Source organism: Tenrec ecaudatus, chromosome 18 (genome assembly GCF_050624435.1).
Source record: "Tenrec ecaudatus isolate mTenEca1 chromosome 18, mTenEca1.hap1, whole genome shotgun sequence".
Taxonomy (NCBI): Eukaryota; Metazoa; Chordata; class Mammalia; order Afrosoricida; family Tenrecidae; genus Tenrec; species Tenrec ecaudatus.
The window spans coordinates 57,750,532-57,767,420 of NC_134547.1; the positions used below are offsets into that span (position 1 = coordinate 57,750,532).

Genomic DNA, 16,889 nt, shown 5'->3' on the forward strand with positions numbered 1-16,889 from the left:
ACCTCCACCAGGGTATACTCTGCTCAACATATTACAGGAATTGCCTGTGTGCCTGGGGTTCTAATATAGCTGGGCCAACACTCCTGAACATTCCAAATTGATGCAGGAACCTCTACCCAACCTCCACAACACCAAAGCAGGCAACCCACCAGCCTTCTGGGTCACTCCCCTGAAAGGGAAGCAACAGGAGCACAGGAGGATAAAGTGGTAGGCTAATTCCATAGTGAAATAAGCTGTAGGCAGTTCAAAGAAGCATTCCTAAAAGTCTCCAAGAGAGAGCCAGTGCTCTTCGACTCCCTGAAAAAATGGCTTCTGTCTCCTCTAAAACAACACAACGCAAACAGCCATCAGCACCAATGACGTCAATGAAAATATGGGAGAAACAAAAGGTAATGTCAGAAGATGTCCTGAAAATAATGACATGCATAGAAGAAGCACACATTGATCTGCCACAGAAATAAATTTTCAGAATGCTACATGGAGTCATAGAGGATGTGAGGGAAACAATACGGAAAAAGGATGAAATGATAGAAGAGAAAAAAGCCATACACCAAAGGGAAATACAGGAGCTTAGGGAGGGGATAGCAAAAACCAGTAGCAGACTCACGGACCTCGAGAATCAATTGGAGGAATCAGAGAACTGCATCAGTGACTTAGAGGACAGCCAAGCAGACTTTAACAATTACCAGGGGAAAAAATATCTAATAAGATCATCACAGAAGGTGAAAAAAACTTAAGAGCTATGTCTGATGCTATGAAGCAGAACAACATTAGAATTATTGGTTTACCAGAGGAAGACACAACAAAGAAATCATCTGCAACAATAGTGAGGGACTTCTTGGAGGAAAGCTACCTCAGCTTAGTGAATGAAAACCAGGCAACCATTCAGGAGGCTGAAAGAAGACCAGCTAGACTGAATCCCAAGACGAAATCATCAAGGCACATAATAGTTAAATTATCCAACTTTGAGGAAAAGGAGAAAATCATGAGAACAGTTAGGGAAAAACAAGCAACGACATATAAAGGTTCCCAAATAACAATATGCTCATATCTATCAGCAGAAACTATGAAGAAGAGGAGAGAGTGGAGTAACATATTCCAAAAATTGAAGGAAAACAATGCAAACCCCAAAATACTCTACCCAACCAAATTATTGATCAAGATAAATGGAGAAGTAAGAGTCTTCCTAGACAAGGAAAAACTCAAAGAATATGTTAGAAGAAACCCAGCCCTACAAAAGATCCTTGCCGAACCAGTATGGGCAGAAGAACACTCACCAAGCATAAATAAGAGACCACCACATAGAACAACGTCACCCAGAGGGCAAAAAAGAGAAAACAGACCTCAAGATAGCATTGACTTAAAGATGGAAAGACTTCAAAGGCTGCTGAGGTAAGCTGTTAAAAAAAAAAAAAAAGGCAAAAGGGGCATAGGGAAAAAGCTATGGTATACAAACATTCCTGGGGTGAGAACCAGATAATATGGCAAAGAGCAGACTAAATACAGGGATACACACGGTAGACAACTAAAAAGGAGGTGGGGAAAGGAAAAAAAATGAGAATAAAAAGAAAAGGGGAGTGGGGGCACATGGCACTAACACACCCAAGGGGAGGGTATTGTTTGTGTCTCCGCAGGCAAAGAGGGACCAAATTTCAATCCAGTGCTACACGATGTGAATACAACATGCCGGCGTGGAGTAGGGAACCAGTGGAGAGGTCTAGGGGGCTGGCCCAAACCCCAACTACTAAGTGAACACCTGCCCCTCCCCTCTGAGTAATTTATTTCAAAGGACAGCTATGAATGTACAGCCCGGGGAGAGGGAAATATCTGATCAGAGCACACAGGAGCAGAAGAAGGGGTTGGAGGAGAGAGTGGAGCACATCATGGACCCCCAGGCCGTGAGGTCAATGTTCCCAATTAGAGCAGTCAGTTGACAGAGAGGACCACATGGCCGGCCCCAGTATGAGACATGACACCCCTCACTGACCCATGGCTTTACGGGGGACAGCATCAGAGACAGTGTGGGAATTGCCCCCCATCTGATCCTGCCACACTGAGGCAAAGCACTGGGGGGAGTGCAGCGGAACAGCAAGGAAATGGAGCGGCAAGATCCCCAGGGAATGCTGAAGTGGACTTTGGGGCTAGGGCTTGGTGCCCCAAAAGATTGGACTGGAAAACACTCCTAAAGGCCAACAAATAGTCCTTGAACTAACTACAAGCTTTTCTTTCTTGTTGTGTTTTGTTTTGTTGTCATTGGTTATTGTTGTTTTGTTGTATATTGTTGCTTGGTTTTGCTCTGTCTTGTTTTTATGCATGTTATTACCTTCGCATGTCTGTCTAAAAAAGATACGCCGGATGAACAATTGCAGGAGACAAAACGGGATCGACAGTTCCCCGGGGACATGGGACAAGGGAAGGTGGGGGGAAAGGTAGTGGTGCTAATAAACCCAGGGACAACAAGCATTCCAAATCGGTGGTGAGGAAGGTGTGGGAGGCCTGGTTGCGCATGGTCAAGGGTAATGTAACTAACAGGAATTGCTGAAACCCTGGTGGGGACACAGCATGATAGTGGGACAGGAGAGAAGTCAAAAGAAATAGAGGAAAGCATTGGGAAGCAAAAGGTATTTATAGAGGTCTAGATAAAGACATGTACATATACAAAAATATTTATACATAAGGATGGGAAATAGATCTATGTGCATATATTTATAGGTCTAGTATTAAGGTAGCAGAAGGACATTGGGCCTCCACTCAAGTACTCCCTCAATACAAGAATATTTTCTATTATTAAATTGGCATTCTATAATGCTCACCTTCCTGACAAAATCGCTGAAGACAAAGAGGATGAACAACCAAATGTGGTGAAGAGAGCTGATGGTGCCGGGCTATCAAAAGATCGAGCATCTTGGGTCTTAAAGACTTGAAAGTAAACAAGGGGCCATCTGGCTCAGAAGCAATACAGCCCACATGGAAGAAGCACACCAGCCTGTGTGACCACGAGGTGCTGAAGGAATCAGTTATCAGGCATCAAAGAACAAAAAATCATATCATTGTGTGCTCACCTCCCTGATACGACCACTGAAGACAAATAGGTGCATAAGCAAATGTGGCAAAGAAAGGTGATGGTGCCCGGCTATCAAAAGATACAGCGTCTGTGGTCTTAAATGCTTGAAGGTAAACAAGAGGCCATCTAGCTCAGAAGCATGAAACCCCACATGGAAGAACCATACCAGCCTGTGCGATCACGAGGTGTCAAGAGGATCAGGGATCCTCAGAACAAAAAATCTTACCGTAGTGAATGAGAGGGATTGCGTAGTGGAGACCCAAAGCCCATTTCACTGGACATCCCCTTACAGAAGGTTCTGGGGAGTAGATTAGCCAGTCAGGGTGTGATGTAGCAATGATGAAAAATACAACTTTCCTCTAATTCCTAAATGCTTCCTTCCTGCCCACCCACCCCCACCCCCCGACTGTCATGATCCGAATACTACCTTGCAAGTCTGGCGAGACTAGAGGATGTACACAGGTACAGATGGGAACTGGAAACACAGGGAATCAGGACCAGTGGTGTGAGTGGCGATACTGGGAGGGGATAGGGAGGATGGCTTGGAAAGGGGGAACCGATTTCAAGGATCTATATGTGACCTCCTCCCTGGAGGACAGACAACAGAATAGTGGGTGAAGGGAGACGTGGGACAGAGCAAAATATGACAAATCAATAATTTATAAATTATCAAGGGTTAATGGGGGAGGGAGATGTGGAGAGAGAGGGGAAAATGAGGAACTTGGGGCTTGGGTGGAGAGCAAATGTTTTGAGAATGATGAGGGCAATGAATGTACAAATGTGCTTTACAATTTGATGTCTGTATGGATTGTGATAAGAGTTGTATGAGCCCATAATAAAATGATTTTTTAAAAGAAATATTTATGTGATCTCTACGCTCTAAAGAATGCTAAGTCGGGTGAACAGCACTTCAACTGAAATCACCAGAAGAGAGAGTCATGACCCCTCAGTCAATTCCCAGACTTGAGACAGTTTACAGACCCACAGCCCCTTGAATGAGGGTAGGCAGGTCTCTTTGAAGAAGGACCCTGTGACTTCACCGAAGAGTCACACTATTCGTTTTTCTTCTAGCCTTCCCCAAAGGGACCTGAGGCCACTTACAGAGTGACTGTGCATTCAGGGAGAGAAATAATCCAAATTTTCAGGGGTTACTGGACTGACTCTGGCTCCGAACTACACTAGTTCCAGGAGACCCAAAATGTTTTGAAGGTACACCAGACAAAGTGAGAGAAAGCTTATGGAGGCCAAGTTATTCATGGAGTTTTAGGTCAGGTCCACCTCACCATGTGTCCAGTGATGTGTGTTCCTGTGTACCGCATGATCCTGACGTCATCCTTCACTATTTTCCCAGTTCCAGAATGCATCATTGGAGTAGACCTACTTAGTAATTGGCATATTGGATCCCTGAAGTGAGGGGGGGAAACGGCTATTATGGTAGGAAAGGCCAAGTGGACACCATTAGAACTGCCATTGCCTGGGCAAATAGTAAACCCAAAGCAATACCGCCTTCCTGGAAGGATTGCAGAGATTCAATCCATCATGGGGCCAGCATCAAAGACCTGAAGGATGCAGGGTTCATGATTCCTACCACACGCCCATTTTACTTACTAATTTGGTTTATAAAGAAAATGGATGGCTCTAGGAGAATGATGGTGGATCATCCTGCACTTCACCAGGTAGTGACTCCAATTGCAGCTGACATTGCAGATGTGGTTTCATTGCTTGAGCAAATTAACACCTCTGCTGGTACTTGGTATGCAGGTATTGATCTGGCCAATGCCTTCTTCTCAACACCAGTCTCTAAGGAATCACCAGGAACAGTTTGCTTTATCTGTCAAGGGTAACAATACACTGTCATCACTCTTCTCTAAGAGTACATCAACTCTCCTGCCATGTGCCATAATTTAGACCGAAGGGTGTTTGATTACCTGTCTCTTCCACAAAATGCCACAATATTTCCATTATATTGATGGCATTATGCTGATTGGACCTACTTAGGAAGATATATCACAGAGTCTAGATTCATTTGTACAACTATGCCGAAAATGGTGGGAACCAAACCCAGTGAAGATTCAGGCGCCCTCCACCTCAGTAAAATTTCTAGGAGTCCAGTGGTCTGGGGCATGGCAAGATATTCCTACTAAAGTGAAGGATAAGCTACTTCATTTAGAGCAACACCACACACACACACACACACACTCACGCACACACGCACACACGCACACACACACACACATAATCAGACAGAGATGACCTAGAAACTGCTTGGATCCTGAGTGACCCCACTGGAGGAGAGACTCATAACAAGCACCCAGGTGCAGTCTGGGGACGACTCAAAGGAACAGGACACAGTGGACCAAAGCCGTGAAAGTGGAGATGCCCGCTGCACTTTTGGCCCCGAAGTTGAGCCCCGTGAAGAAGGACACTGGAGACGGGACCCTGCTTTGTGGAAGGGATGGCAGTCCTTGAGGGTGACACAGGCTGCCCTCACCACGCAGACGCAGCAGAAAGGGATGCTGGGAGCCCTGTGCACCTGGCAGGAGCACAGTCCTGCATCCCCAGTACCTTGATGGAGGAATCCTGCCAGGGGGGCAGCCTCCTCTGAGGCAGAGTGCCATGAGCTAGCTCCTCAGAGCCTGATGTATGAACCAGACAGCCAGACGGCACTCCCTGAGAGCTGCACGGCCCTGAAAGTCCCCTTCACAAAAGCTGGTCTCCAAAAAGGGAGCACTTGTTTGGTGTCTAGGAAGCTCTAGCTGGATGGCCTTCTCCAAGCCCCTTAAGCATCCCAGGCGCTGGGCTTTCTTACTTCTCAAGTGGGGACAACAGTTCCTAGTTCATTAGACTGTGGTGTGGGGGTGACAAAACACTGGCCTATGTGGGCCTTGAAGGACACAGGACCCTGAGGACACTCACCTTAGGGATGAAACAGCTCATCTCATGATTGTTGACACCCAGGAGGAAGGGCACCGGCTGGAACTGCTTATCTGCCAGGAGCTCCTTGGGGCTCTTGGGAAAGAAGGCACCATCCACAGTGATGGGAATAAAGTTCATTTTCTGCAGGTGAAAACAAGGCAGGGCCATCAAGTCACACCCAGTGGGAGCCAGGAACCACCTGGCCCCATGCCTGAGCTGGTGAACTTGGGGGGAAAGTGAGGGGATGTAGGGTACCTGGGGGAGGATCAAAGGCACAGAGGGGTGTGCAATGAGCCTTTGATCGGACTCCGGACTCCCATGAGGCAGTCATGGCCCTCTGCTGGCCCCTGCTCTAGCTGGTATTTCACCTCCTTCCCCCCTTAGGGGCTGACCCAGGCCTCACCCGAGAAACTAACTACTCCTCTGCTCCCGTAGGAACAAGACTTGACCCCTCTGAGCCTTGTCGCACCCCTGTCCCATAGGACGCAGGTGTACCTTCTGGGACTCGGCGGTAAGGACCATGTCTTCAGCTGGCTTCAGCCGGAGGCACTGCAACATCTCAGCGCTGGAGCTGGAGCTGCAGGCCACGGAGTCTGCGAAGGCCTGGGGACAGCCAACAAGGTCCTCTTCCCTCGGCCATCCACCTGCCTCCGCCTGCCTGCCCTCTGTGACTGCAATCGCTGTTCCCCCTGCGCTCCCATGGTCCCTATGCTGTCTTCATGCTGGTGGTCTGGCTCTGTCCATAGGGCGTGCGTCCTGAACCCCGGGGCGAGGGGTCAGGTACCCACAGGGGGGTTGGTCTCAGGGGAGTGAAGAGGACTCTGACCTGAGCCAGGGACAGCTGGTTGGGATTCAGGACCCCTGGCAGGGTGATGACTCCGCTCTGAGCAATGGCTCTGTGGAACAGCCCCTGAGCCAGCGGGGACAGGATCTGGGACGGCAGGGAAAACACAGTGACCAAGGGGATAGGGGCCCCCAGTGCCCACCCCATGCTGAGTGCACACTCACCAATGCAGAAACAGCCATGGCACCTGCGGACTGTCCAAAAATGGTGACACAGTTGGGGTCACCCCCGAAAGGGGAGATGTTCCCCTGTACCTAGCGCAGTGTAGCCACCACATTGAGGAGGCCCCAGTTGCCTGGGGTGTGGCTGTCCCCAGTGCTGGCGTGAGGGTGTAGGGCAGTGGTCAGTGCAGTCTCCTCTCCTGGCAGACTTTCTCTGCAGCTTGGTCTAGACCAGCACCCAGCAGACCGGGGCCCCTCTTATCCCCTCTGTCTGGACGGGCTCTGAGCCATGCTGCTCGTGCCGGTGCCCGCGTGTGTGATGATTGGCTCAGCTGGGCTGTCAGCCAGCCCAGGATCTGAAGGCGCGGCAGGAGCCTACTGCTCTCTGTGCCCTAGCCACCCTGAGCCACCCCAGAAGAACAGCCTGTGCCCCATGAGCCATGTTCATGATCAACTCTGCCATTGGCTGGCTTCCTTCCCAGGGTGAGGCCTCAGACAGCACCCTTCTCTCCCCAGATAACACGGGCATGGGGGTGGGGGCCGTGCTCACTGCCTGGGAACCCTCATTCCGGCTCTGGGCCTCCCTCTACTCCCTCAGTCACACAATCTTCCAGGTGGGCTTCTCACCTGAGGAAGCCAGGGATCCCAAGGCGGTACTGGATTGTGACCACCACCATGTCCCCGAAGGCGGCCAGGGCTGACCCGTCATAGGAAGGGGCAGCTCCAAACATGAATCCACCCCCATGGATCCAAACCATCACCTGCCGAGACGGTCATACAACATGGGTGTTTGGTGCAGGTTGTGGGCAGGGGGTGGCAGCAGCCTGTGCCGCTTGGGCTGAGCAGGCTGGTGGACGGGCCCTGGGTCTGCTCACCGGCCTCTTGGGCCCTGCAGCTGCTCCAGCTGGGCGGTAGATGTTGAGCAGCAGGCAGTCCTCGGAAATGAGGAACATCCGGTGCTTTCCGTTCAGCATTCCCAAGGAGCTGTTCATTTGCTCCACATCCTGTAGACACCTGGGACCAGAGGAGCCCGCGGGCAGCCAGTGAGCCCAGCAGCTGGACTCTCTCTAGCTGGCCTGCCTGCCCCCCTTGTCCAGGTACTCACATAGGGGGATCCCTGCTGGCGTCCCGCATGCCGTCCCAGGGCTGCTCTGGGCGTGGGGCTGAGAACCGGCCTGGTCCCACTGGAGCCTGGGCAAACGGGATGTCCAGGAAGACATCCACGAGGTGGGTAGTGCCCTTCACGGCCACCTGCCAGCCTCGCACTAGACCGTGGGCTGTGAGCACTTCAGGCTGAGGGTTTCTGGGATCTGAGGACGGAGCAGTGGGCCTGAGTGAGTATGCAGCTTTGTCAAGAGGTGGACAACAGGTAGTCTCCATCCACGCAGCTCTCCTAAGACCTGCGGCGTCCAGTCCTGTGTCCTCCCCTTCCTGCTGCCTTGTAAGACAGGCCCTGGTCCCCTGGACTCCTTCCTTCCTGCCTTGGCCTCAGTGGATGGCACTCCAGACCAAACCTAAGGGGGGAAGCTGGCTCTCCTGGCCCAGAGTCTTTCTGTGTGATCTTGGCTCAGCCACTGCCCTCTCTGAGCATCAAGTTTCTCTTGGGCTAGCTGGGACCAATCCTGGCCAGGCTGCTGTGAGGATACATGAGGTGGGCAAGGCAAAGACCCCCACCCTCCAGCAGAGGATGCACCCTTCAGTTGATGAGCCCTTTTCTGAGCTGGCTGCCCTCCCTGCTGTGCTGCCCACCACACTCATATCCCCTCCTCCCAGGGCCCCTGCCTGCCAGAAGCTCATGCCTGACAGGTCTGCCTACCTGTGTGCATGGTGGGGATTACCATCAGCAGACAGGTAATCCAGACCTGGGCTGTCACCCCAACTCTGACTGTCATCTCCATGCTCCGGCTCTCCCACGATGTTGATCAGAGCAGCAAGTGCAGTGAGAATGCCGTTCAGTCTGCCTGAGCTCCAGAGGGGACTGTAGATAAAGGCTGGTCCACCCACCCGTCTGAACAACAAGCCCACTGTGAGGAGGCGGGGTTGGGCAGAGAGCCCTAGCCAGGTGTGGATGGCACATGGAAGAGCCTGTCCTCTGCAAGCCTGGACTTGAATGGCAGCTCTCCTGTTAGATTTCTGTGTTCCTGGCCACGCACAAGATGCAAATACCACCTACCTGAGCCAGAGTCAACAATGGCCCTGGGCTACGGCTGAATGGGTCCACAGACCGACCAGGGGGGTGCCTGTGCTCCCATGCAGGGAGCAGCACTGAAGAGGTGTCCTCACACAACTGCTCACTTTTGGACCAGGAAGCTCTGGTTCGGGCCCTGAACTGCAGGAGGCCCAGCATGCGGCTTCAGGGCGACTGTGTTGTCCCACTTATTTGAAGGAGCCTGACGTGAAGTGGGACATGCAGGACCCTGCCATCTAGTGGTCCTGTGCCATCCTATGACTTGGCAGGAGTCAGACTCTAACAATCTAAAAAGGTCAGTAGGCACATTTGTACGCCATTACTCTATAAAGATTATAGTAAAGTAGGAGATGATAGGAAAGAAAGGAGAGAGAGTAAAATAAAGGAGTCTGACATATTTTATGGTAGCATGCTGAATACAGCTCCTCTTGATGGTCTACGTGGCAGTGGGAGAAGAGAGAGCATCTTTGTTACCCTGAGATATTTAGAGGTAGCCATAAACATGCACATTCAGTAGTGACATTGGTCTTAGGTGCATGGAATCTACAGTTGGTCCCTGAGCTCACAGTGAGGACACCTTGGACCTGCATTTAGGGAAGGTATTAGCTGGGAAGGGTGACGAGGCGGAAGAGAGAGCAACAGGATGTCTGCTTCTGTGGAGAGATCAAATCAACCAGGTGATCACTTTAAGGCAGCAGAGCTGTTAGCAGAGAATCCGTGGGAACCATATGTAAAGGAGGATAGCGTACCTGGACTTTATCTTTACCTTACCAAGTGGGGGCTTCCTACCATGGAATCATAGCTTTCCAGATTCCCACTGTTACAAGTTAGGGAATAAAGTCCTCATCCTATTTCCCTCAGTGTTAGTTTCCCACAGGGAGGGGAGCAGAAAGATCCATATGGACAAGCTTGAGCCCCTTGCAGATCTCAGAAGACCTGACTCAAGAGCCAGAGCCCCTGTGTTCAGATGTTGAGTTGGAAGTGCCAACTGAGCCACCTGGTGGAATGTGTTGAGGGTCAGGCCAGGTGGAGGTGCCAGACCCTGGCCCCCGGCCTCAGTTGAATCCAGAGCATCTCCTCAGAGCCCAGTTTTCTTTATGCATTCTTGCAAATCCCCCAATGGGGCTCCTTTTCCCTCTTGAACGTTGGCCCCCATGTCTGGGGGCAGGGCAGGGCCCTGAGGGTGTTGGTGCATTGCCACCAGACCTATGTCCTTCCCTCGACTGCCCTTCCCATTCGCACTGGGGACCATTGTGATTGTTTTGTAGCATCCTCTCCTGTCAGAGACAGATCTATGGAAATCAGCACAAAGGCAACCAGCTTCACTCTGCTGCACCATCTCACGGCTGGCGATGGAAATTTCCATGAGGAATAGCAATGGCTTTTTGGTGCCTCACAGGCCTCCAATGACAGCCAGAGTAGGTGCTCCACGTGCCAAGCCTTCGGTAGACCTCTCTACCAGGCCTTGTCTTGAGGGCCTTCAACCCCCTGCTCAGGGCACCAAGATTGCCTCTGCTCCCAGAGCCTTCCGCCCTGTCCCCTTGGGTTTAGACACTATTAGGAAGAGCTTCTCTCTGTTCCAGAGGCCAAGTTCTCAACTGCCCCACAGTCACCCCGTGCACACCATCGGCCTGCCTTCCTGACTGTGCGCCGGGGCCCGTCTGTGTAGGGACTCGGTGCAGTAAGGGAGGCCAAGGTACAGGATCTACGGAGACATTTACCCATTTCACTGCTGCTGGGCACTTCCTCCATTTCCATCTTCTTGCTCTTGTGAATCATGCTGTGATGAACCTGGGTGTGTATGTATCTCCTCCAGCTGTGGCTCATACTTATCTGGGATACAGTGCTAGTAGAACTGCTGCATCACTGGGCATTCCTATTGCCAGGTTTATTTGTTTGCTTGTTGTTTCAGGACGTGCCATAGTGTTCACACAGTGGTTGTAGCAGCTCGCAGTCCCAGGAGTGGTGTGCGAGTGTTCCCATCAGTCGGTGTCTGCCTTTTCCTCACACAGGCCGACAGGTAATGCTCCTGCGACACCTGTGCTTCATTCCACACGTTCCTGGTGATCGTGGCCAATGCCAGGCTCCCTCCTCAAAGGTGAACCATGTCAAGGTAACAGAGTCCATGAGAACCTTTGCCCAGTCATCCTAAGGGAAACCCAGGGATCAGGGAGTAGCTCTTTATTATTCAGTCAACACAGGGAGTTTTCTAACTAGACTCTGGCTGAGAGAATCTGCGAGATCTCTTTGTGCTTCCAGCCCAGGGCTGAGGTAGCATCTGCCAAGTCAGGGATTGTAACAGGTGGAATAGAGTAAGGTGAATTGAATGGGTCACATGGACATGAAGCCAACAATGGGTCTGGCTGATGGAGTGGCAATCAATGACAAGTCCTGGCAGAGGCTGGAAGGAGACAGAGTTGACACAGCCAATGGGGATGGTTTTGACTAAGGTGTGAACAAGACAACAAAACGGAGCAAAGAAGGGAGGGTCACATGTAGCCCTGGGGGGTTGGTGTATTGCTGTGAGATCGGTTTGCAGCTGAAGGGAGCAATGTAGTGAACCCTGAGAGCAGAAGTAAAAACTCTGACAGGGAGGGTGAAGCAGGACCAGGTGCCTGTGGGCACAACATTTAAGGAGGGACCAGAGTGGGTTCAGTGTTGAGCTCCTAAGGAGACAGTCAGTGGCTCCGACCCCTCAGCTGCTCTGCAGGAAACAGATGAAGTTGTTCTGCTCCCGGAAAGGTGTCTATCTAGGAAGCTCTGAGGAGCGGTTCTGATCTGTCGGATAGGCTTGCTAGAAGTGGGAATGAACTTGACGGCATGGGGGTGGGTTTGTGGTTACCGTGGAGACAGCCAAGTAAGAATTGATCAGAAGGTAGTGGTTTTGCTTTTGGGTATGGGAGGCTGTGCAATATATGCAGAGGCTGCAGGCGGGATCCTGCAAAGCCAGAGCACAGCTTGAGATTTGTGGGGAGTCAAAGGGGCCCATCTATGGGGCGTGTAGGACGTTCAGGGAGTCAGCCATGGAAGCTGTCACAGCATTTGTCACGAGGATGTTGAAGATCTACATTTCTGTTCTGTTCTTCAGATTCTGCAATTATAAAAATATACAGGTTTGATGATCACAGAGAAGGCTGCAAGAGCAGAGAGCTGATGGCCCTCAGTCACCCTTGAGTTCAGGACGGAGCTCACCTCCAAGGGCTCCATTTTCAACCCAGCAATAGGCAGGGCTACACGGCGTAGCTTAGCATCACGGAGGTCTGACAGCTTAAAGTAATGAACCATTTAGATCCAAAGGGCAGCATTCACCCAAGAACCCAGTTTGAAGGGTTAGAAAGAAGGAGGAATGGAAATGGGAAGCACAGGGAGGAAGAGGGATTTAAAATGGGACAGTGTGAGAGTTAGTTTTATTGTGTCAATTGGTCCAATAGGAACCTGTGGGCAGAGATGAATCAGGCTGCAGTTTGAATGAAGGGCAAGGAGATAAATGGCTCTGCTAGGCCTGTCCCCGCTCTCTAGCTCCCTGGTGATTGGCCCATCATGCTGCTGCTTTGGCTAGTTCTGTGCCTCGAGCTGTGTCCTGCACTACCTGTGGGCCAAGGCAACCCATGGATCCTATTGCTAGGGCTTAAGTCTCCTGTGACACCTGGTTTGCAATGCTTCTGGGATGGACATACCTTGAACATGAGGTTGGTCAATCATGATGCCATGTGTTGCTTGACTTCCCAGTCCTATCGTGGCTGCTTCCCTATGATCCCAACGTACTGACCGAATCTGATTCAGCCTGCTTTCTGCTCCATGCAGGGAGACTCTGGGCGTCTTGCCTGAGGAAAGACTGCTGTTATTGACCTTGGACCTGGCAGCCCACATGACTTGAATGACTTTCAGTACATTAACTTTTCCACAAAAGTGATTTGCACTTAGTTGGACATTAACTGTTCCACAAATGTGAGCTCAGTACTGCCATGTGGACAAATTAGCTGTTATATTCCTCTCACTAAATAAACATATAATCACATATAATCCTAAATATCCTAGTTTTATTTCTCTAGAGAAGCCTGCCTAACATTTGGTACCAGGAGTGTTTCTAGGGAAACAAGAATGTAAATATGGATTTCCTGAATTGGTTGTCCAGTCTGGTTAGGCCTAAGAGTACTGAGAATGCTGCCTCTACTGCTAAACTCATGGATCAGTCCACCGCTATTACTAGAGAGGTTGGTGTTAATCCATGGGGTGAAGCGGTAAATTTCATATCCTCAATATCACCACCAAGTGATGAAGTGTTGGTGAGAGGAGAGGCTCTTGGTGATTTTGTGTTTGATATTTTCCAGCAATGTTGTCAGGATGAGGAGTATCGGGAAGCTGGTAGGCTTGTCCTCCTTACAATAGAAAATGTGATCAAGGACAGGAATAATCTCAGAACCTCAGAACACGTCTCAAGTCCCGAATAACAGACCAAAATCTTCTATATGTGCTGCACCGGAGATGCTTCTCTCCTCTAGTAATAGAGCCGATATTGCCCAAAACAAATCCAGAGTCTCATTGTCCAAGTGACTGACACAGGCGTCAGCAGGATTGTCCGTCTGGAACAGTGTCTCATGTGAATGTAATGCCATTAATGGGAAGGAAATGGAACCCTGAAAGATGAGATGATATGGGAACACACAGGGTGAAGATCCAGAAGAGGAGGATATTGAGTCCCTAGGCCTAGAGGTTACTGATCCACCTCAGGCAGCAGATCCACCTCTCCCACCTGAGGGGATTAATCTCCTATCAAGGATACAACGCACACTTGAGCAGATTAACCAAGCTATTCAAGCTAAAAAGCTAGGTCCCGCTGAAATTGGTGCATTGCTTGGGGGAGATGTCTTAGAAGATATTGCTGGGAGCCCCCAAGAAGTGCCCACTCCACCTGTCAGTTCCTCTACACCTGTAACTAGAATTAAGTCTCAGAAAGTTCCTAAAGGTGAGATTCAGATGATGACTCAGAAAGAAGTGTGCTGCCGGCCAGTGCGATCACGAGGTGCCAAGGTACCAGGTATAAGGCATCATGCAAAAAAAAAAAAGATATACGTGTGTGTATGTATGTGTATATGTATATATGTGTATATATACCATATTAAATGGAGGGGGAAGTGCAGAGTGGAGACCCAAGGCCCAAGTGTCGGCCAATGGAGATCCCCTCATAGAGGGGTTTAGGAGAGGAGATGGGTTAATTAGGGTGCGAGGTAGTACCGATGAAGAACACAGCTTTCCCCAGATCCTGGATGCTTCCTCCCCCCAACTACCATGATCCAAATTCTACCTTGCAGGGCTGGATAGGACAGAGGCTGTACACTGGTACATATGAGGGCTGGAGGTACAGGGAATCCAGGGTGGATGATACCTTCAGGACCAAGGGTGTGAGGGACGATGCTGGGAGAGTGGAGGGTGAGTGGGTTGGAAAGGGGGAACTGATTACAAGGATCCACATGTGACCTCTTCCCTGGAAGAGGGACAGCAGAGAAGGGGGGAAGGGAGACTCCGGATAGGGCAAGATATGACAAAATAACGATGTATAAATTACCAAGGGCACATGAGGGAGGGGGGAAAGGGGAGGGAGGGAAAAAAAGTGGACCTGATGCAAGAGGCTTAAGTGGAGAGCAAATGCCTTGAGAATGATTGGGGCAGGGAATGTATGGATGTGCTTTATACAATTGATGTATGTATATGTGTGGATTGTGATAAGAGTTGTATGAGTCCCTAATAAAATGTAAAAAAAAGAAAAGAGGAGAAAAAAATGATTAGGGCAAAGACTGTACAGATGTGCTTTATACAATTGATGTATGTATATGTATGAACTGTGATAAGAATTGTATGAGCCCCAATAAATTGTTAAAAAAAAAAAAGAGAAGTGTGCTGAACCCTTAAGGATCCGCTCAAAGTTTCTAATATGTACAGTCAGAAGCCTGGGGGATATCCATGGGAATGGTTACTATGGGAAGTGGCACAGGTGCAAAGAATTAGACTAGTCTGAGTTCCCTGATATGAGGCCCCTAAGCACAGATTGTTCCTTCAATGTCTCTGCAAGAGAGGTTAAGAGAGGGTCTGAGAGCTTATTTTGGTTTGTTCACTGAAGCATGGGCTGCCAGGTGGTGACTGAGGGCTATCATCTCTCTGCACTTGCAGCCTTTTCTGTGACCATCAAGCCTGTATATTTTTTATGATTGCAGAAATTGAAGAACAGAAATGTAGATCTTCAACATCCTCGTGACAAATGCTGTGACAGCTTACATGGTTGACTCCCTGAACGTCCTACACCCTCCATAGATGTGCCCCCTTTGACTCCCCACAAATCTCAAGCTGTGCGCTGGCTTTGCAGGATCCCACCTGCAGCTTCTGCATATATTGCACAGCCTACCATACCCAAAAGCAAAACCACTACCTTCTGATCAATTCTTACTTGGCTGTCTCCACTGTAACCACAAACCCACCCCCATGCCGTCAAGTCCATCCCCACTTTTAGCAACCCTATCCGACAGATCAGAACCGCTCCTCAGAGCTTCCTAGATGGACACCTTTCCAGAAGCAGAACAACATCATCTGTTTCCTGCAGAGCAGCTGAGGGATCAGAGCCACTGACTGTCTTCTTAGGAGCCCAACACTGAACCCACTCTGCCCCCTCCTGGAACTGTGTGCCCACAAGCATCTGAACTTGCTCCCACCTCCCTTCTCAGAGCTGTCTCTTCTGCACTCAAGGTTCACTGGTTCTCTCCATTCAGCTGCAAATGATCTCACAATCATAAAAGCAACCTCCCTGATCTCCACGTTGTCTTCCCATCTTTGCTCCGTTTTGCTGCTCTTGTTCTCGGCGAGGTCAAAATCATCCCCATTGGTTTTGTCAACTCTGTCTCCTTCAGACTCTCTCCAGACTTGCCCTTGATTGCCACTCCATCAGCCAGGCCCATTGTTGGCTTCATGTCCATGTGATCCATTGAACTCACCTTGCTCTATTCCACCTGTTGCAATCCCTGACTTGGCAGATGCTACTTCTGCCCTACCTGTTCATAACCTGATGGATTACTACCTGGGCTGGAGGCACAAAGAGATCTTCTGGCTTCTCCCAGCTTGTTGCATATCTCTCTGTGTTAACTGCCCAATGCAGGACTTCTCCCTGATGCCTGGGTATCAGCTAGGATACCTGGTGCAAAGGTTCTCATGACCTCGGTTAGCTTGACATGGTTCACCTTTGAGGAGGGAGCCTGGCATTGTCCACGATCACCAGGAACATGTGGAATGAAGCACAGATGTCGCAGGAGCATTACCTGTCGGCCTGTGTGAGGAAAAGGCAGACACCGACTGATGGGAACACTCACACACCACTCCTGGGACTGCAAACAGCTACGACCACTGTGCAAAGTGGTATAGCACTTCCTGAAAAAACAAAACAAACAAACCTGGCAATAAGAATGCTCAATGATGCAGCCATTCTACTAGCACTTTATCCCAGAGAAGTATGAGCCACGGCTGGAGGAGATACATACACGCCCAGGTTCACCACACCATGATTCACAAGAGCAAGAAGATGGAAACAAAGGAAGTACCAGCGATGGTGAAATGGGTAAATGTCTCCATAGAAGAAATCTGGGTGCCCTGAGGAGGGGGTTGAAAGCCCTCAAGGTAAGGCCTGGTGGAGATGTCTATGGAATGGTTGGGACATGTGGCACCTACACTGGG

The 16,889-nt window shown here is 50.1% G+C and overlaps 1 pseudogene; it reads right to left on the reverse strand.

Moving 5' to 3' along the window:
• Positions 1-4,441: 4,441 nt before the first annotated feature.
• On the reverse strand, positions 4,442-8,883 carry LOC142431751 (carboxylesterase 3-like; annotated as a pseudogene).
• Positions 8,884-16,889: the final 8,006 nt, after the last annotated feature.